The sequence below is a fragment of the Tamandua tetradactyla genome, chromosome 3 (assembly GCF_023851605.1).
Source record: "Tamandua tetradactyla isolate mTamTet1 chromosome 3, mTamTet1.pri, whole genome shotgun sequence".
NCBI lineage: Eukaryota > Metazoa > Chordata > Mammalia > Pilosa > Myrmecophagidae > Tamandua > Tamandua tetradactyla.
The window spans coordinates 156,847,590-156,869,730 of NC_135329.1; positions in this window are offsets into that span (position 1 = coordinate 156,847,590).

Consider the following 22,141-nt stretch of genomic DNA (forward strand, 5'->3'; position numbering starts at 1 on the left):
TTACTTAGCTTCCAAGGAGCTGCCAAACTGCCTTCCAGAGTACCTGTGCCATTCTACATTCCAACCAGCAATGAATAAATGTGACTGTGCCTATTTCTCCACATCATCTCTAGCATTTGTAGTTTTCTGTTTTTTTATTTGTTAGTATAATGGCTATTCTAGATATATTACTGTGGTTGTGATTTGCATTTTCTAAGAGATGGTGAAGTTGAACATTTTGTATATGCTTTTGAGTCATTTGTATTTCCTCTTTAGAGAAGTTTCTAGTCTTTTGCCCATTTTTTTTTTTTTTTTTTTTTTAGGAAAGACAGAGAGAAGGAAGGAAGGATAGAAGGAAGGAAGGAAGGAAGAAAGGGAAACATCTTTAAACATTTTCTTGTTTTTATTGTATTCTGTTTCTCCGTTTTTGTTACATGGGCTGGGGCCGGGAATCGAACCGAGGTCCTCCGGCATAGCAGGCAAGCACTTTGCCCGCTGAGCCACCGCGGCCCGCCCCCATTTTTTAATTGGGTTGTCTTTTTGTTGTGCATTAGTTTCTTGAAAGATAGTTTTGCTGGGTTTGAAATTTTAGGATGATGACATAAAAAATGTTCTTTGAGAATTTTGATGTGTTATTCTGTCTTCTGATTCTACTTTATGTGGAAATGCCCAAGATCTCTCTAATTGCTATTTTTGTTTTTAGATTTCTCTCTCTGGCTGTTTATTTAAAAAAAATAATAGTTTTGTTGTCACAACCCATTTGTAAACATGCAATTCAGTGGTCTAATTACATTCTGTATACTGTGCCATCAATGTTGTATCTTCAAACATCACCACTACCTGTTTCTAAAACTATTTCATCATCCCAAACAAAAACTCTGTACCTATTAAGCAGTAATCCCTCATTGGTACCTCCCTCCAGTGGCTGGTAATCTTAATTCTATTTGTATCTGTAAATTTTCCTATCCTAGACATTTCAAGTAAGTTGAATCATCCAATATTTGTCCTTTTGTGTCTGGCTTACTCAGTATAATGTTATCAAGATTCATCTATGTTGCAGTACATAGAAGAACTTCATTTTTATGGCTGAATAATATCCCACTGCATGTGTATACCACATTTTGCTTATCCATTCATCTGCTGATGGGAACTAGGGTTATTTCTACCTTTTGGCTATTGTGTCATACATGCACCTAGCCTAATGATTCTTTGAACATTGGAGTACAAATATTTATTTAAATCCTTGTTTTCAATTCTTTTGGGGTATATATTTAGGAGAGAATTCATTTTTTGGGGGGAGGTGCATGATCCAGGAATCGAACCTGGGTCTCCTGCATGGCATGCAAGCATTCTACCACTGAACCAACCTCTATACTGGAGAAATAGTCTGTTCATTTTTTTATTTACCATTTCCAGGAATTAGTTTTGCAGGCAAATTCTGTAAATTTTGATGACCTGGCAGCTCCTCTTTGCCAAAACCTGGAAAGTCACAAATGTAGTTGATGACAATATTAGCAGGATATCTGCAAAATCATCATGCCTTCAGTTTCAAAGAGAAGAATTAATAGAAAAGAAATAAGAGACTGATACCTGAATTCTTGGAAAGGGAAAATATCCACCCATATTTTTGCTTCTGGTCAATGTTTCCATGATAATAACGAGATTAACATTTATTGAACTACTTCTTGAAGTACTGTTATCATTCAGTACTAGGACAGCACTTTTCTGGTTCTCCTTCTACTGCACTGGATGTTCATTTTAAATCCCCTTTGCTTGGTTTCTTCTCGTTTGCTGATTATCTCCACGTTGAAGCCCTCCATAATTCAGTCTTACTCACTTGTCTGTTTGCTTTTAATTTGCTCCCTTCTGATCTCCTGTTTCATGATTTAAATACCATTTATATGCTGAAGACTCCCAGAGTTAACCCAGGTTGTCAAGAATTCTTCTCTTACTCTAGATTCACATCTCCAATTGTTTAATTAGCATCTCTTCTTGGATATTGAAGAGGAGCACTAAACTTAACATGCTCTGATCTCTTGATCGCCATTCCCCTCCCATCCCCTACCTACAACCTGCTTATTCTGAAGTCTCTATTACCTCAGTTATTTCCCATGACATCCTTCTAGGCAGTCAAGCCCAAAGGACTCCTCATTTTCTCTCATACCCTATATTCAGTCACCCAGAAAATCCTCTTGGCTCTATCTTTGGAATAAATCCAGGCTCTAAATCATTCCTCACTACTCTCTCTGTTCCATTTTGATCTGAATTCACAATCCTCTCTCCCCTGGATTTTGTCAATAAATTCCCATCTGGCTCCTCTGCTTCCACCTTTGCTTCCTAATAGTCTATTGTCATCTCTGTGATCAGAGTGATCTTTTAAAGGTCAAATCATGATATTGCATACTCAAAACCTTTCAGTGGCTTCTCGTGTTACTCAGAGGGAAAGCCAGATTCCTTTCATTGATCTCCAAGGTCACTGATCTCCCATTCAGTGGCCTAATTTCAGTGATCTCTTCAGAGACACAAATTTTTGGAGACCTTCTTTCCTTTACTTACATTCCTTCTTTACAGGGGAAATTTTAAACTAAGAATAATTCTTTGTTTAATTACTGAATACCAAATAACATTTTAGGGATATTGGTAAATCAAGACTGAATTGTCACAGTATTTTTTAGATACTGACTAAGGATTCTGAGCCTACAATTCAGGGGATCTTTCCCTAGTCTAGAAAAATTGGTGATGTCCTTCTGAGACAGATAAATCTAGAAAATGGGGAAGTGTTTGCACATATTTCAGGATTAAAATTCCTCTGGAAAGAGTTATAATTAAAAAAAATTAGGAGTTAACAATGATTATGACTAATGACTCTTTATATAGAAATTTTCTTTTTAATTTCTAGTGTATCAGAAGAGAGAGAAGGAAATATCTGAAATTGTTGTACTGTAACCCAGTAGCCTTGATCCTTGTTAATGATTGTGTAACTATATAGCTTCCATCTTGTGACATGTGAGTGCAGAAACCTTGGGCTTGACACTCTCGTTATGCAGTGTACGGGTGGTTGAGTAATAAAATGAAGACATGCATGAAAAAAATAGGTTGGGAATATGGGGAAAAATACCCCAATGTAAACTATAGACAGTAGTTATAGTGCTGTTTATCTTTCATCAATTGTCATAAATGTAATTACTGTTAAAAAAAAATAGAATTACAGAAAAAGTGTCCTTGTCAATTGGAACAAATTTCCCTCAGCAGTGCGAGTGTTGGCAGTAAGGAGGCATATGGCAATCCTGTATTTTATGCATGATTGCTCTGTAAACCCACAACTTCTTAAAAAATTTTCTTTTTAATTCAAAAAAGTTTCTCTGAAAATATATAGTGTGATTAACAATTTACGATTTTAATTTCACTGTTGAACAAAAGGGTTATTTCTTTAAAGGGTGGAAATTTCTTGCATTAAATACAATAGGAAGGAAATGATTTTGGATCAGCATTTTTTTGGAATAAATTGTTGCCATATTTTATAAATTATCTGGGATGTTTAATTGGGAAAAAATTAAAAAGCTAAAGTCAATTTCTCAGTGTATTTTTTCATGCTGTATTTTACACAATTTGGCTCTATAGTGGTGTGTGCAAAAGGCTCAGGACTAGTGTTTATTTGAGGGCATTATATTTTCTTAATAAAAATCAGTCTTTTCTCTTTTAAAAATTACTTTGAAAATCATGCTTTCTTTAGTTTATGTTTTGCTTGATATCTTTGTATATTATTTTTGTATGTTTTTATTTCAGATAATGCTCTGATAAACAAATATAACTTGATATTCTTTGACCAAATTAGAGAGTTATCTCCTTATAAGAGTATTATAGTATTTTCTTTTATTTTCCTTATTGATATGCCTCATGGTAGCTTTTTGTAGTTAAAAATGTTTATTTTCTACCCAATCTCACTCCCTTATTTTAATAACTTTATTTTCCTCTTTAAGTATGTTTTCTTTGCCCTTTATTTCCTCCAGTGATTTGAGAGGTATACATAATACTTTTATTCTATTAGTTACCTTTGAAATGGAGACATGTGTATTCATTTGTGTATGTATATAATTGATATAATAAAATAATAAAAGACTACCCATTTGTAAGAAAAAATTAACATTTAAATTTCCCCCTCTATTTTAATCCATGAATTCATGCTAGGAATGTAATTCTTTGGACTAAATACTTTCCATTAAGCTTCTATATGTTTTCTGATGTTCTATATGTTGAAAATTAGTATACAGAGTCTAATTTTTGCAATCTGCCTTCTTTATGGATGCTCATAATATATTTTTATGTTTTAAATTAACAATTTCATTTAGCTTTGCCCAGTTTTATCATTTTGATCTGCAGACTTCACCTTTTATCTGTTCTGGAAAGTGACTTGTTATTTTAAAAATTTGATCCTTCAAGTTCCTCTTTTAGGGTAAGATGAAGGAATCAATCTATCGCTCAGACATTTCTGATTCTGGTCTGTCACTGATAGCTTCCATAATTTCCAGTGCTAATTGTATATTTTTCCTGAAATTTTTTTTCTTGGTAAATTCAAGGGAATCTGGAAGGTTAAAATAGATGACTGTGCTCCCAATTCTAACTTTCCTTGAAGTTCCATCTCTGTATTTAGAATGCTCTGCTCTTTTTATTTCTCTTCAGGTATTGATATATCAGTCTAAGTCTTATATTTACACATACATAGGGTAGGTTGCTTATCCATTTTTCCTCATTCTGTAGACAGTGTTTTAAGAATCCTGTGTTCATCTCTTACCTGGAGACCTTTTTGTTATATACTCATGTTACCATGTATTTAAGTTAGAAAACTGGAATGGCTCTGTTTAAATATGGGAATTTATTTGCTCATGTTTTTGAGGATGGGGAAATATTCAAATCAAGTTATTATCAAGGTAATTCTTTCTCCCTGAGGACTGGGGCATTCTGGGTCTGACTGCCAGTGATCCTTGCTTCCTCTGTCACATGGCAAGGCACATGGTGGTGTCTCCTGGCCTCTTCTTTCTCTTTCAGGTTCTGTTTCAACTTCTTGCTTCCTATGGCTTTCTCTCCCTTTTTCTGTATTTCATTCTCTTATAAAGGATTCCGGTAATAGGATTAAGACCTGTCCTGATTGAGGTGGGTTACACTTTTGAAGTAAACCTCATCAAAAGTTCCTACTTGCAATGGGATCACACCCAGGAATGGATGCACTTCCAAGTCACCACACTATGTGCCTTATTTTGCCAGAACTGCTATGACAAACACTGCAAACTGGTTGGCTTAAACAGCTGGAATTTTCTGTCTTATAGTTTTGGAGGCTAGAAGTTCAAATTTAAGGCATCAGTAGTCCATGCTCTCTCCCAGGGTCTGCAGAATTTTGGTGCTGCTTTCCAGCAATCCTAGGATTCCTTGGTTTGTAAATATATCTCTGTCTCCAACACATGGTATTGCATTCTATGGCTTCTACTTCAATGTCCAGTTTCTTTTGCTTATGAGGACTTCTGCCATATTGAATTATAGTTTGGCCATGCCTTAACCAATAATATATCCAAAGATGTATTTTAAAATGTGTTCTATCGCACAAGACAAGGGCTTAGGACTTAAACTTGTCTTTTATGTGAGACATGATTTGATCCCTACCCCCATGTCAGAGATCTAAAATAAAAAGGCTTTGAAGAGATCTAGAGTTGAGCAGCTCATCAAAGAAATATCCACATTTATCATCTCTTTTTGGTGGTAAAACCACGCAGAGACTAGGCTTCTGACTTTCTGATTGAGTTTCCCTGCCCTTCTTGATAGGGATAGTTGTTGATGTGCCCAGTTTCCTTTGTGGAACTTCTTTCTGCCACATCAGACAGGAATCCTGACATGGTTAGTTTTCCATTGGTTAGCAGTCAGAGCCTATTTTCAAATGATACCAGTCCTGTAATTTCTTTAAACTGTAGGGGGATCTTCATGAAATCTTCTAGTTTTGCCTATCCATTCTTCACTGTGGCATCATTTTATTATGATGAGAGGAGTAGTGGTAAGGTGGAAAGGTAGGAGAGATGGGGGAAATGATATGACCAGCAAGGAATACATTCACAATATCTAGCTGAAATCTTTCTGTATCTCTGGGATGTTGATAGATTCTTTTCCTTGCATTCATTAGCTGTCTCTCTGAAAATCATATTGATATGTTTAATCTAAATTTAATACAGCCTTACTTTTATATGAGAGTATCTTTAGCAAATGAACCACATAGATTTGAATATATTCTCATTTATTTCTTATTTATATTGCTCACTTTTGTGTCTAATTTGTACTATTTCCTTTCCAAAAATCACTTTCCCATTCACTTATGCTTATCTCAATGCCATTTCATAACAGATCACATTATTTTAACTCTATAAGTTCTTAAAAAATCTATAAATTTCATATTGTCATCCATCCTATTTAAGAAGTTATGAAAAATGTTTGTTATCTTGCCCTATTCAAAACTGTTTTTATCAGCTACTAACATGCACCTCTACTTTAAACTGGTGGTACCCTCACTGTTTTGCTCCACTCCTACCCTGTGGTGACATTAATTCCACGTTTTTGTTTATTTTGCATGCCTTGCCTTGTGTCAGTGTAGTTCCCGGAACAGTATCTGGCTCTTATTGGGGCTCATTAGATATATGCTCAGCAATATGGATCTACATGAAAAAAACTGATTAAAAAAAGGTAAAACAAGAAAGCTCCTTAAACTTAGAAGTAATACCTAGAGAAAAATCAAGAATAACAGAGAGTAATGGCTAGAGGAAATCTAAGAAAAGATAGGTTCATAAAAAAAGTAGAAAACCAAAAGTAGAAAACAAAAGTTTCACTAAAAAAGTAGAAAACCAAGAGTAATGGCTGGAGGAAAACCAAGAAATTTGAAGTTCGTAAAGACTAGGAAAAGATGTTTTCTTAAGATGTCTTCTAAAAGAAGGTAGGATTTAGCAATGTCAGGTCCTGATGAAAAGATAAGCAAAATGAAGACTGAGAGTCACCATCAGTTTTAGCAGTATGGCTGTCACTAATTGGGTTACCAAAAAACAGTGGAGTAATGAGGGCAGAGCGATGAGGTGGGTACTAAGTCACAGGTGAGAAAATAAAGACAATGGGTATTGAAAGAGTTTCATGAATTAACAGTTATATAGTGAACAGAGATAGATGATAACCAGAGGAACGTGTAGAATCAAGGGAATGTTTTCAGTCTTTTAAATATAAGAAACTTAAGCCTATCTAAATATTATTGGGGACAGTAAAGGTGAGAGAGAGGACTTAAATATACAAAAGGGAGAATGGTTGTTTGGTACAAGGCTTCTGAGTTGGCAGGATGGATTAGGATTCTGAGCATGAGTGGAGAATTAGACTTAAATAATTGGGGGTTGAGACAGCTCCATAGAAAGCTGAGAGAAGATAGAGCAATGCAAACAGGTGAAGGTAGGGTAGTAGAATTGTAGTATGCCATTAAGTGAGATTTCATCTTTTATCTTCTATTTTATTCTTGAATGTAGGAGACCAGATTGTCTGCTGCTAATGATGGTGTAGGTGGTTTGAGGGGTAGAGATTTGAGTGGATGCAAAAATTCATGTTACAATGTCATTGGCAAGGTCAATGACGATAGTCATGAATTTCTAATTTAATATTTAAATTTTGAATGTGTTTATCAGAACATATCATGAGTCTCTGTACTTGAATATTTTAAAAATACATTTAAAATAAATAACTCTAGTATATTGGTATTTCTATGGGTACTAGTTCCATAATTTTGATCAGATTCTCAAAAGGGACTAGGTAGTTCAAAGTTACAAAGCTCTCACTGAGAAAGGGATCGTATTTTCCTTTGCTCTAGCATTCCTAAATGCAGAAAGCAATTGATTCTTGTTAAGATCATAAACAAAAAGCTTCTGTAAGTTTATTTTTGTATTTCACAATCATGAGTAATATTAATTCTCAAGTTTGTATATTAAATATTTATCACAGTTGTGATGTCAGTTTAAATATTTTGAAGCAAGAAATATAAATTTAGCAATTTTATTTTAGAAAAAATATTTATAAAAAATGACATTCAAACTAGATCAAGGTTAGAGATATTATTGGAACTCACATGGTATTTCAAAGATCAGAAATAATGCTGAGCTTTGAAAAAGAAAAACAAAACCTTTAGAAAAATGAGGAGAGAATATCAGTGGTAATAGCCTTGCAGAAATGGTGCATAACATCTTACAGACAACAGATTAGTTTAAATATGAAAATGGCTAAGATAAACCCTCATTCATGTGGAGTTGGTGGCTGGGAATAGGAAGTAGTGGACAATGTCACATGCACGTACAGGGAGGAAGTCAATATGATGGCTGTCCAGATAGAGCTTCATTATCAAGGATGATGTAGAAATGCTAAGAGATGGCTGGGCAGGTGGGCAGGTGATGGAAACAGGTTCTGAGAATAAACAGTATTAGGTGATTTAGACAGATGGGTTTATTACTGCAGATTGTTTTTTCTGATGCTGCAGTTGCATTCAGGAGTTGTACTCAGATCTAAAATTTTGTATACTAGCAAAGCAGAGCCCCGATATTGGGAAAGTATAATACTGGGCAAGTTTTTAAAATGAGTCCTCCTGGGTCATAAACCAGGGACTGAGTTACTGGAACTAGGATGTATTCCTATTATAGGATGTCAATATAGAACTGTAAATACCAGTTGATTTAATGATGAATCATCAACTAAACTAAATTTTCTAAATTACGTCTTTGAAGGATGTAACTTAATCTGAAAGCAGGGCAGACTTGGGTAAAGATGAAGTGTTTCCAGCTATGATAGAGGCTAGGGCTAGGGTCAGGATACCTGTAAGGTTATCATGTAACTTTCATGCACTTTTGATGTTTAAACTTTAAACCCTTGTAAAGAAAACAAAACCAAAGCAATTTAAGGAATAAACTGCCGTCATTATCTACATTCTTTGAGATCAAAAAGTATCACAAGTTTCCAAATGCTGTGATTAAACTAAACAATTTATTCAACAGAAACTATTAATTTCCCTTAAAAATGATCAGCCCTCTATAGGTAATTCTCAGTATATTAGATAGAATTCTTATATACTTTGTTATTGTGGGCACCAAAATGATGCAGAGAACATTAATGAAATAAGTAAGATGATATATAATGATTATATCATTTATCTGTGTATATGGCACTAGATACTGAATTGATTTTGGTATTTAAATGATTATGTATAAAAGCAGCAAGTATGCACAGTCACGTGCACATATCTATATGCACAGGGGCCCTAGATGCTTGTGAAATTAAACAATTTTTTTGTTGTTAAGAACTGCAGCTCAATTTACTCTGCTTGGGAAAATTTATGTGTTCTGAGAACAGAGTTCTTTAGTTTGATGCTATTTAATCACTTAATTTTTTAATGAGAAATAAATATCATAAACAAACTTGGAAAACCAGCATAGAGAATTATTTCAAATGTGGAAAAAAGTATCAGAAAACACTTGCAAAGTCTGAAAGAGTCAAGAAGTTAATTTGTGGGGGAAAATGCATAAGAATGGAAGGATAATGAAAATCAAAAAGTCTGCCCCTCCCACATACAGCACCCTAAAATCACCTAGGTACCCCTATTCCAAGGAGATAAAAGACATATAATGTTTGGCACAGAAAGAAAATGCATTGTGTCAGGAGCCTTTCCTTTCCTTATTCTGTGATAAACTCCTTTTTCAAGGTTTTCTGTCATGCCATCTCCTGAGTCAGCCTCTGGAGTGCAAATGAAGAGATGCTGCTGTATTAGTGCTGTCACCCTGAAAGGTGAATGGGCTGCCATTTCCAATATTGTTGCCACTAACTTATGTAGCTGAGTGTCAAGATCCATGGGCATAGTCATTCAGTGATAGGATTATATACTGCCATAGAGAGGCCCTTAATGATGGTGCAGGGTAATCTCTTCGAGATTAGGCTTCTGTCAAGACCGTAATTCTTACAAAATTGACTTGAGGAATTATAGTCCACCAAGTTCTAGATAAACTAATAATTAATTGTAGTCAGTAGAGTATATAGAAAAGTGACAGCATTGCTGCTGAGTACACACAAAAAAAGGAACTTGCTTAATTAGATGATGGTAGAAGAAATCATGTTTAGAATTTTAATGAGAACTCAGAATAGAAAGTTTTGGCCTTTGGCCAAACCAGGTAAAGGCAAAACTTGAAAAGTAAGTTTTAAAGGTGAATGCAGAAAATTTAGTTACAAAGTATAAGAAATTGAAAAGGAAAAATTTGCTTGTTGTATTTCCAAGTGAAGTAGACTCTATTCTTCCTTTTATTCTTCTTTTTTCCTTCCTTATTTCAGGTCAGTAACATCAAAGGCATCTCAACGATCACATCAAGGCTGTAAATTAAAAACAAGCTAAGATTTTAGCCTCGAGCTAGATTTCTTGTTTATTTCGCTAGACAGTGTAGCAGGATATATAGTCAAGCTATGTTGCAGTAATAAACAATCCCCTGTCTCCTTCTCTCAAAATCAATGACTTAATACAACAAAATATTTTCTGATTAGTGCAGAAGTCCACCATGGGTCTGAGTGTCCCTCCAAGCCTGCAGTCCTCTATACTCAGTAATTCAGCCACCTTTTCTTTTAGCCTCACCAACCTGTATAAGTAAATGAAACGACATATTCCACATATTCTTATTGTTCCTTATGAGTCAGGTAGGCAAACCTAACTTCTTGGAAGAGGAGAATAACAATTTTCATAAGAACCTGGATGTAGAAATGAGGATGCGTTATTAGAAAACAGTTTTAGTGTTTGCAACAGGGCACATATTGGATAGTGTTAGCAGTTTCCTTATAAAAGAGATGACTTGGTCATGTTGACCATTTAATTCATCTTCTTGGGGGAGAAAATAATCTCAAAAGTCCCCACTTTTTCCACACATATCTATGTAGGGCTTAATATAAACTACTTATTTCAAAAAGTCTGGAATCAGGAAATGTTTAAAGTAAAATTATAGAAAGTCACCATAAAGATTGCTTACTATCTTAGATATAGAAAAGTAAATAGAGAATTATTATAGTCTAAGAATAATTAAAAGTAATAACTCCATCATTATTCTATTAAGTGCTATATCAGTAGAACAGACAAAGTTGAGCTAAAGTAAAACAACCCAGAAAATCTCAACATCTTAAGACAACAAAAGTTTATTTTTAAGAAAGTATATAGTTAGGAAAAACCTAAAGATATGTTGTTTAGAAGAAAAAAAACTTTACAAAGTACAATATCAGATTACATACTTGATTCTTCTTTTTCTCATTCTATTCACTTATTACAAATGATTTTTGTTTTCCTTAGCAGAAATAATTTACAAATTCAATTTCTTGACCTGAAAGCTTAGGCAACCCAGATTTGTTTTGGAACTGCTTGTTTGTGTAGTCAATACATTTAAGTCTTTATTTGCTCATTAACATTTTAAAATTCATGTGCTCTTTCCCCTTAATAAACATTCATTTTTAACCAGTAATCCTTTGTCCCATGAATAGAAGTAGTTAATGTCTGGGAAAATGGATATGAAACAAATATTGACTTCTGTTGCAGTGAATACAGAGATTTATTGACCTGGAAGATAAGGTCAATATTTGCCTTTAGGGACAATAAATCTAGATGTTCAACAAAATATAAAGTCAATATTTGTAATAATACCTATGTTTTGAATACCTGACCAAAATCTCTGGAAATTTATCTATAGTTGAATTTCTTAACCATTGAAAAGTGTGTAATTCTAAAAAGACATTTAAAAGCTATCACAATGGTTGAAGCTAAGGCCAAAATAAATATCAGCAAAAACTTCAGTAGTGAAGATTGACATGGATTTTGTAGCAGTCTGATTTATAAAAATGTGACATTTTCTTTGAAATATGTAATCTTTTATAAGAATGTGATTCATTAAAGTGTGTAAATTTTTTAGTTAACAGCATTACACTAAAGTATATTTAAACTCGAAAAGGCTTAAATAGCATACCTAGAACTCCAAAGTGCATAAAAAGTGTTTCTTTTCCTGCATTTGGATTGCTACCTCCTTTTATCTCCTTTGGTTTCTGGGGCATTTTTTTTTTTGCAAATATATTACCTGCTTTTAAAGTATGGTGTTCATAACGTTTTTACATTGCTTTTTCCCTTAGGCACACCATTTTATTAGTAAAGCCACATGATTGATTAGAAAGTTCCCTCCATTAAGAGATACTTGTTATTTATAGACTGCCTAGTATTGATTTCAGAGGCAAAATTACTGGGAAGGAGTTGGAACCGTCAAAGCAAACATAATGTCTTCCATTGAATAGTGCTCCCTTTCAACTTTCTGTCAATAGCTCCTTTACCTTCCAGATCACTGGGGATAACCATTGCAGAAGTGACTAACTGGGAAACTGTCCTTAATCTTTTACTTTTAATTCACAATGAAGATCTGGATCCAAGTACTCAACTTTACCCTCTCTTTCTCTGTCTTTAAAATAACCAATAATTTATTTTAATAGGAAAAAAAAATCATCTCCAAATTGGAAGCCAGCATGAGGAACTAGGAAAGGAAGTTCAAAATAACAAGAACTGGAAAAGATTGGTCAAAGAAAATCAATATGATCTTACTAATACTTTTGAAAGTACACTACTACCATTGCCCATAGTGAATAAGGTTTCTGTGAAAACAGAACCCCTAGTTTACGCTTGTCATGAGTTAAGTGATGGCATTGCTCCAAAAATCTTTTGGGCTGGGTGGATATGCTCGTTCAGAGAAGTCTATCCCAGCTTGTTTATGAAAAAATACTTAGTATAACACCTAAGCTCTGCTTTTCACTACTTGCCATGATAATTGGACCTGTAATCCTGAAGATTAAGATTCTAAAAATAAAAGAAAAAAATTTCTTCTTATTAAAACTGAATCTGATTAACATGAACATTATCTGAAAAACAATCTTGACACCTCAAACTGGACCTACATTGATTACCCTCTACCTATAGAAAACAGAAAAAGATGCATACATATGAGAAACAGAAAATGGAATCAGAGTTAGGATTGCAAATTAGCAAAATGTGACAGTTAAATAAGAAATGATGAGAACTTAATATAAATGATATTTGAGAGAATATTTTTTCAATCTCTGAAAGGGGGGCAATCTTTTAGATGGAAAATATGTTTTCTAGATTTAAAACCGCATAGCTATTACCACTGTACTTAAACTCTGAATTGTATGTGAAAGACTCAGTGAAAACGAGTAGCTCAAAACTGTTAAAGGTAAAAGGATGAGGAAAAAAAATGCCAGATATTTTTCAAATGGAGTGGTAACCAAAGGCAAAAGCATTAAATGAGGTAAAACTTAAAATGATAATTAGCTGAGATCTCACTATGCATCAAACCCTCAATCTGATTTAACCTTAACCTTGATTTACCAGCCATCTGTCTATTTGGTCCTGAAAACTTGCTGCCAAATATGGCAGGAGGAAAAACATAATATCACTGATTAATCTCCCCTAAAATTAATGATCATAGACTTCAAGTTGGCCCAAGACACTGCCAAGGAATAACCTGTCTTGTTTAGGTTTCTCCCTTGCCCACTCTCCTGAGGACTACTTCATAATTTTACCTCTCTTTTTCCCTCTCCATCACTTCCTCCTTTCCCCTCACTACCTGCCTATTGCCTTACTTCCTATTTTGCTGTTAACAAAGAAGCAATTAGAGGAGAAGTTCTGCTTACTTCAACAAGTCCATGTACTATTCTATCCAATTCCATGCCACATGATCTACCTACCCTCCTGATTTTGTTCATGTACCATCTATGATCATTCATAAATTATTCTCTAACTAGACTAATCTGAAGGCCTAGAATATAAAGAGGAAAGAAATAGAGGAGAGAGATTAATTTGGGAGTTGTCAGTATATGGATGTTATTTTTTTTTAATAATAAGCAGTGGGAGTTAACCCTTAATATAGGATTTTAGTATGCCAGGTACTTTCTAAGTTCTCTCTCTCTATGTGTATATTAACTCATTTAATATTGACAACAGTTCTTATGGGATAGGTACTATTATTACTCTCATTTTGCAATGATGATCCCAGACTGTGACATCGAGGGATGTAGTGTAAAGAAGAAAAGATGTTCAAGGACTGAGACCTGGAGCACTTTAACATAGAGGCCATAGAGAGCACAAGAAACAGGCAAAGGACGACAGGAGAGTCAACTGATGAGGTAGAAGAAAAACCTAGTAAGTGTGTAGTTCTGGAAGCTGAGGAGAGAACTATTTCAATGATAAACATGGGGTCAAATACCCAGGACTGGAAACTGACCACTGAAAAGTGGTCATAGTAGCTGATGTTGGAAGAAACATCACAAAAACGTGATGTTGAAATCAACATCACAAAAGCATATAACATACAAAAGCAGTTTTGATGGAATGATGAAGTTGGAAGACAAATTAAAATAGGTTCAAAAGAGAAGGTGGGGGATGCAACAGTGATAGAATTCTTGCCTGCCATGTCTGAGACCCGGGTTCGATTCCCAGTGCCTGCCCATGTTAAAAAAAAAAAAAAAAAAGAGAGAGAGAGAGAGAGAATGGCAGCTGACAATTTGGAGATGATGGGTATAGACAACTCTGTCTACTGTTGTCAACTCTGCTATGTAGAGAATAAATTATAGGGACAAAAGTAAAGGTATGGATGATTATTATTATTATTATTATTACATTGAGTCTAATTGAGAGATAGTGGTATGGGTGCATTATTACTGAAAATGGCATCTGGATTAAGGATATGCTTTGGAATAAGAAACAATTATATTTCTGAAGTATTAGATATAGTGTAGGAAATGGCAGATTGTGCTTTCTATAGAGAGCTACAACACCCTCCCATCCCATATGTTCTTTTGCAATGTGATCTTGCCACTTGCCCCTCAAGAAAAGGAGCCTATTCTCTATTGCTTTGCACCTGGGTTTCTCTGTGACGGTTTTCAGTTGGAGAATATGGCAGAAGTAATATTGTTACTATGCTAGGCATAGTCCTTAGCTGGCTTGACAATTTTGGCTTCCTGCCACTTGGAAGCCAGCCATCATGTAAAAGTCCAGGCTAGAGGTGATAATTAGTTGGATTGTGATGGTGATAGTGAAGATGAAGAAAAGTGAAACAGTTGGAGAGATATTTTAAAAATAAAATTTGTATGATTCATTGGTTGATTTGGATACAAGATGAGAAAGAAGGCTGTATTAAAGGTGACTACCTAGTTTTTGGCTTGATGAGATGATAGGATCAAGTTTAGAAGAAATGAAAAAAAGCACAATTTTGGCTATATGGAGACATTCAAATGTTGGAAGTTTGGATAGATGGATTGGTACTCAGAGAAAAGTTCCAGGTTGTGTGATAAAATGCGTGCATTAGAACAAGCAAAAAGTAAGAGTACAGTGAGAAGAGGAGACTAAAACTTGAACTCAAAATTAATACCTTCAAGGCCTGAGTTGAAGAAGAGATGAGCCAGTAAAGGAAATTTAAAAGAATGGACCAAAAGAGGAAGAAAAGTTTGCATTGTGTTTAGCAGTATGGAGGCCATTGGTGGACTTAAAGTGATTCATTTTAGTGACATCATGGCAGGGGAGGCACTGAAATGAGTTGGAAGAGTAAATAGAATATGAGAAAGTAGACAGTGAATATGAATAAGCCATGGTTATTTCCATGGCTGGAGATAATCCTATAATTTCTTATATTAAAATTTCTCTGGCCCAATGTACTCTGAATGGAGGCCCATAATGGATCATAGATTCTCATCCATAACTGAAGGTTCATTCACCTTTTTAAAAAGTAATACTTTAAAGTATTCACCTTTTTAAAAAGTAATACCTTTTTAAAAAATGGATAATTGCACCCCACTTGAGAATGTCTGAGAGTGGGACCTGAGAAACAGCATCTTAAAAACGTGCCCAGATGAGTTTAATGTGCCACCAGAATTAAGAAAAATTGCTTTAGATTGCCACACTCACTAGTTAATAAAAGCTTATATAGCTTAATTATAAACAAGTTTATTCTGATAATATATTATTAGTTTCAGCTCTGAATAAATATATTTCTTTAGGAAATAGTAGATCACCCGTCGCCTGAACTTACAGAGCTGGACACATTTAGGTGGTGACGGCTGAGAATTAGGATGGCACCAAAAGCCTCAAACTTCTTGGCTTTTGTGTAGCTTTAGGACCCTCCTGATAAGAGGTGCTCCTGTCATTTAAAACAGGGAGAAAGACCCAGTCCCATAGACATGCAAGGTGTTGAGTTGAGCACCTACTGCCCTTTCCCTCTATTAATATGTTTGAACTCAGTAAATTTTATAAGACTGAAATAAGACAAATTATACGAGAATGTGGAGTATCCCTTCTACATTGAGACCTTCATTTCTTCTCCTGACTGTCTGAAGGGAACTAGAAGCTGGCTATAAAATACTTTTATGTGTTTAACCTGAAAGTTTAGGTATTTATATGTTCCTCATTGTTAGCAAAAGGTAAAAGTAACCTAAAATAAACCCTAATACCAAGACAGAAAATATTTTCAATCTTAGTTCAGAATCCATTTACCGTCAAGGGAGAATTCTCATGGGGTTATGTAAGCGAGATTAAAGATTTTCCATTTCCAGTTGCCACTCTCTCTTATACCGCTGTGCACTGCTGGTTGCTTTGGGACCACAAGCTACAAAGTTTTGCACTTTTCAAAAGATGAAACATATCTGACATCATAACACAGCAACCACTGTTAAAAATGGTGGCAAGTATATTGTCATCATTCTTCTTACAATTGCAGTAGATTTGGGTTCTACCCATGGTGAGCTTGGTGTGCAGATGGCACATACATAATTCACTTTTAATAATGCAGATATCTTTGATTTCCTTCTTCTTTATCATTAGCCCCATAATAGGCTGTGCATGTATTTTCTGAAGCAACTGATATTCTATTATCAAGAAAATTCTTCTATTCTCAGGGACCAAGCATAAAGTGTTCATTTTTTTCATTATGTTTTGGCTTGTATTTATTGTACATATGTGCGAAGAATATTCCTTTGGAGTGGGAAAGTCAGAAAACTCTCACTTTTATATGTTTGTATTTGTATTTTCTGCATGCAAACTTAAACTTTTTAGCTCTACCACTAAGCTTTAATTATCTTTGTAAGTAGAAAACTCAGAAACTAAAATATAACATTTGAAATTCTATTCCATTTGTCCTCTGCCTCCTCCTGTTTCAAAAGATGATAAGCAATAAAAGAGAATTTTTCCTTATTTAAGCAATAAAATTGTCATATATTCTATAATTCTTATTACTTTATTAGATGACATTTATCCTATTAAAATATTTTTTCTTTAAAATATTAATCTAGTTTGTAAATCCATATATTTGTACCATAAAAATAATATGCTAAATTTTTTTTCTTAAGGTCACTTTGTCTAAACCCTAAAATATTTGGCTAACTAGGAATTGATGTCATGTCTAGCAACACTTTCCTAACTACATTTCACAATGATTTTCTTATATGGTTTCTTGTGAAAGTTTTATGGCTTTATGCTTACTATTAGATCTGTGATAAATTTTTAGAGAATTGTTATACAGAATGGGTGGGTAAAGTCATGTTTCATTTTCTTTTCATAAGAACACTTTACGGTTCCAATATCATTTGTTGAAAAGTCGTTTATCTATTGAATTACTTTCATGCCTTTGTAAGAAATTAGTTATTTTAAAGTCTATTTCTGAGCTCTCAATTCTGTTCCATTGATATATGTGTCTATCATTTTCACCAACACCCTATATCTTGATTATGGCAACTGTATAGTAATATTAGGTTGTATGATTCCTCCAACTTCATTCTTCTTTTTTCAAAATTGTTTTATCTAGCCTAGTTCCCTGCCTTTTCATATACATTTTAGGATCAGCTTGTTTTTATTTACAAAACTCTCTTGCTGGGATTTTTTATTGGACTTGCATTCAATCTATAGATCAATTTGGGAGAATTGATATTTTTCCTATGTTGGGTCTTCCAATCCATAAACAGATAAAACATCTCAATCCATTTAAGCCTTCTTTGATTTCTTTGATTATCATATTATGGCTTTTCCACATGTATGTTTGATATGGACTTAAGTAATTTGTGCTTGGAAACTATTGCAAATAACATAGTTAAACAATTCTGTACCTAATATGTACATATAACTGTTTTCTTTTCTTTCTTTTTTTTTTTTTTTAGTGCTGATCCTGTGACCTTGCTAAACTCACTTATTAGTACCAGGAGTGTTCTTGTAGTTTCTTTGGAATTTTCTATGTGCATAGTCATGCTTTCTTTGAAAGGTATCATGGTCAGGTTCATGTGCCAACTTGGCCAAGTGTGGTACCTGTTTGGTTGGTTGGGCAAGTGCTGGCCTGTCTGTTGCTATGAGGACATTTCATAGAATTCAGTCATAGTCATGTTGGCTGCATCCACAGCTGATTCCATTTTTAATCAGCCAAGGGGAGTGTCTTCTGCAATGATTGATGCTTAATCTAATCACTGGAAGCCATTTTAGGAGGATTCAAAAGAGACAGACTCTCTTTTGACTGGAGAGACTCTCCTGTGGAGTTCGTCCAGACCCTCCATGAGAATTATCAGCTTCACAGCCTGCCCTACAGATTTTGGACTCTACATTCCCATGGTTAAGTGAGACACTTTTACAAATTTTATATTTATGAATATTTCCTGTTGATTCTATTTCCCTAGAGAACCTAAATACAAAAGAGGAAGAGTTTTATTTCTTCCTTCCCAATCTGGATGCTTTAAAATTCTTTTATTTCCTCATCGCATTCTTACCTAACATTTTTATCATTTATCTCCTTATAATGTTTTATTCATTTTTTCCAAAAATAAATTTGCTAATGAAATTTGTGTAATACCAGGATATTAATCCCGTTGTGTGGATTCAAAAAACAGAAATGAATCCAAAGTTCATTAAATTCTTAAAGATATCAGAGAGGCAACTCTCAGAAGGAACATTATTAGCCTGAATCTTTCCTGCAATTTTCAGTTATTTCTCTCCATATTTGAATGTCTTCATTTGATATTCATTTCCAAAAGAATTAGATTTGTAAAGAAAAAGATGAAGTGCCAAGGAGATTTTATTGCACATAATTACCATTAAGATACAAGTAAGAAGTGGAAACATTTATGTTGAGCTAAGGCACTTTCTTATTCAATTTGATTCTTTTCTCCTACTGGTCTGTGATGGTTGGGTTCAGGTGTCAATGTGGTCGGGTGATGATGCCTACTTGTCTGGTCAGGCAAGCACCGGCTTGACCGTTGCCACAGGGGTATTTCATGGCTGGTTGATAAACCAGAAGGCTGGCTTATTAAATTATCAGTCAGTTGATTGCATCTGTGGCTGATTACATCTGCTATCAACTAAGGGTGGGTCTTCCTCAAATAAAAGTTCCAATCAGCTGGATTTGATCCAATCAGTTGAAGACTTTTAAGGGAAAAGAGAATTTTCACTTTTTTTCTTCAGCCAGTGAGCCTCTCCAGCGGAGTTCAATGAGATTCTTCATCAGAGTTGCCAGCCTCACAGCCTGCTCTATGGATTTTGGGCTCTTGTGTCTGATACTTTAAAAATCTCAAATTTACAGATACCTCTCTGTTGGTTCTGCTTCTCTAGAGAACCCTGACTAATTCATGGTCTATGCACAGTTCCTAAACACGAGGCAAGGCAGAGAACAAAGCTGACCTGCATTCCCTCCTGGAAATGGGTTTATGATATTTGAAAGGAAAATCACTCTCTGAGATAAAATTATCTGCAACAACTGACACAGGAAACTTTTTGCAGTTCTTGGAGGAGGAGAAAGCTGTCAGTTTGTGTCTTATCTTGGAAAATGTTGGCTTGTGCATATGACAGAATCTCACTCTGACCTGGGATTTCACCCTTAGTCAGCTTCTATCCTGAAGTGAATTGAAAGGATTGACAAGAGATATGGGACAAGATCAGTGACTCTCTTTTTACCTTGTTAGTCCTCTGGTTAGATTCTCTCAATTTTATGCAGGATTTTTCCATCTTCTTTTTTAGAAGGGCATTTTTCAATAAACAAAGCATGCTGAGTATAATTTACCCTTTTCTTGATGACTCAGGCTCATCATAATGAACACTGGTTAGTATACTCAACTGTATTAGATAGACGCCCTTAAGAGCTATTAAGGTATGCAGTACTGTTTGCCCCAACTAACTAACTGCTCCCAGATGACCTAAATGTTCCAGATTGCAGCCACTTCTCAGTACAATGTACAGTAAATACAAAATATGCTCTTGTGGACTGCAGGGAGATGTCTGTGCTGTGGGGATAGATCTAAACATGATGCTGTTGTGCTTGCTTCTGGTCTTTGATATAATAACCCTTCTTCAACTTTTTCCTGTTGTATGACCCTCTGCTGTTATCACTTCAAATTTATTGGCGAGCATAAATGTCTATAGCCAGGAAGAATAACACAACCAGGTATGAATGTCAAATTTAATCAGATGTGCAGTAGGCAGTATCACCAAGAGGAGACATTTAGTAGTTCAAGTTGTATATTATACAGACTATTCTGAAGTGAATCTCTGCCCCCACAAATTTCAAACTCAGTTGGAAATGTGGTTCTTTGTGATGTAAACTCAGAAAAAAAATGTATCAATAAATTCATCAGGATTTTCTTGGTTCCACTTTAAAAAACAAATGTCATCCTGCTTGTGAATATAAAGGACACATTCTAAAGCAAATACTAGCAAATATGATTCAACATATTATTAATGAATAATTATAACTTGATTAAGCATTTCAGGGATCAAATTTTATAGAATATTTTAATAATATAAATTAAGAAAAGAAGAATGTGGCTTTAATATGATAAAGATATATCTTTTAATAAAAGCTATTTTTTTTTAGTGAAACACTAGAGGTATCTCTATTATAATCACTAACAAGTTAAGAATTAACATTGTTTGTATAGTTTTATTAAACTAAGATGAGAGAGGAATAACAAGTATATACATTGTAAAGGAGGGACTAAATATCAAAGCTTGTAATGATATATTTCCAGAGAAAGTCAAGTGAGAAATTAGTGGAAAAGTAAGAAAGTTTAGTAAAACATCATGTTAAAAAGCAAATTTTTTTTTAAATTACATTTTACAGGTATGAGTGTATCTGTCTGAATTCTCCTGGAGAACAGAACCATGAAAATTTGGGGAATACAAAATGCAATTTAGGAATTAGAGTTTCAGAATCTTGGAAGAACTTGGAGAAGTCTAGAAGGAAGGAGTTGGATCAGAGAAACAGTAATCTGCCCAACCCTCTCATGCTCTGACATGTTTGAATGAGTCAGACCTTGTGGAGAAAATCTCAGAAGTTATAAGTGATTGGCCACCAAAGTGACTCAACCAAGACTGAGCTTCTAGAAAGAGCCAGGAAACTGTTATCTTCATGAAAGTTGTTGTCTCTGTAAAAACAGGTATCTCTGGGCATGTTAGTTCAATTTCACAACTGCCCTTTCTGCGGGCTTTGGAGCAAAATTAGTGGTTGGCAGGGCGCACAATTGGAAAAATAGGTAGGGAAGAGAAGAAAAACTGTAGCCTGCCAAAAATATTATGAAAAACATTTTTCTCCTCATAAAGAAAATTCCTGGTCCAGATAGCTTCACTGCTAACTTCTGTCAAATATTTAAGATAGATAGAAGACCAATATCAAAAAGATTCTGAAAATAGAGGAGGAAGGGGTACTCTCCATCTCATTTAATGAGACATTATTCTGATACCAAAGCAGACAAAGACATTATAAGAAAAAAGAAAAAAAATTGCAATGCAATGCCTGTTATGAACATAAACAGAAAACTCCATAACAGAATATTAACATATTAAATCCAGCACTGTATAAAAAGGATGATACATCATAACTAAGTGAGGTTTATCCCAGCAAACCAGGCTGGTTTAATATTTGCAACCCAATCAGTGTAATTCACTACACTAATCAAGAGAGGGGGAGCTTTTATATAAACATCTCAAGAGATTCAAAATGCCTTTGTTAAAGTTCATTGCCCACTCATGTTTAAGAAAAAAAAAAAAAACTTTCTTCAAACTAGGAGTAGAAGA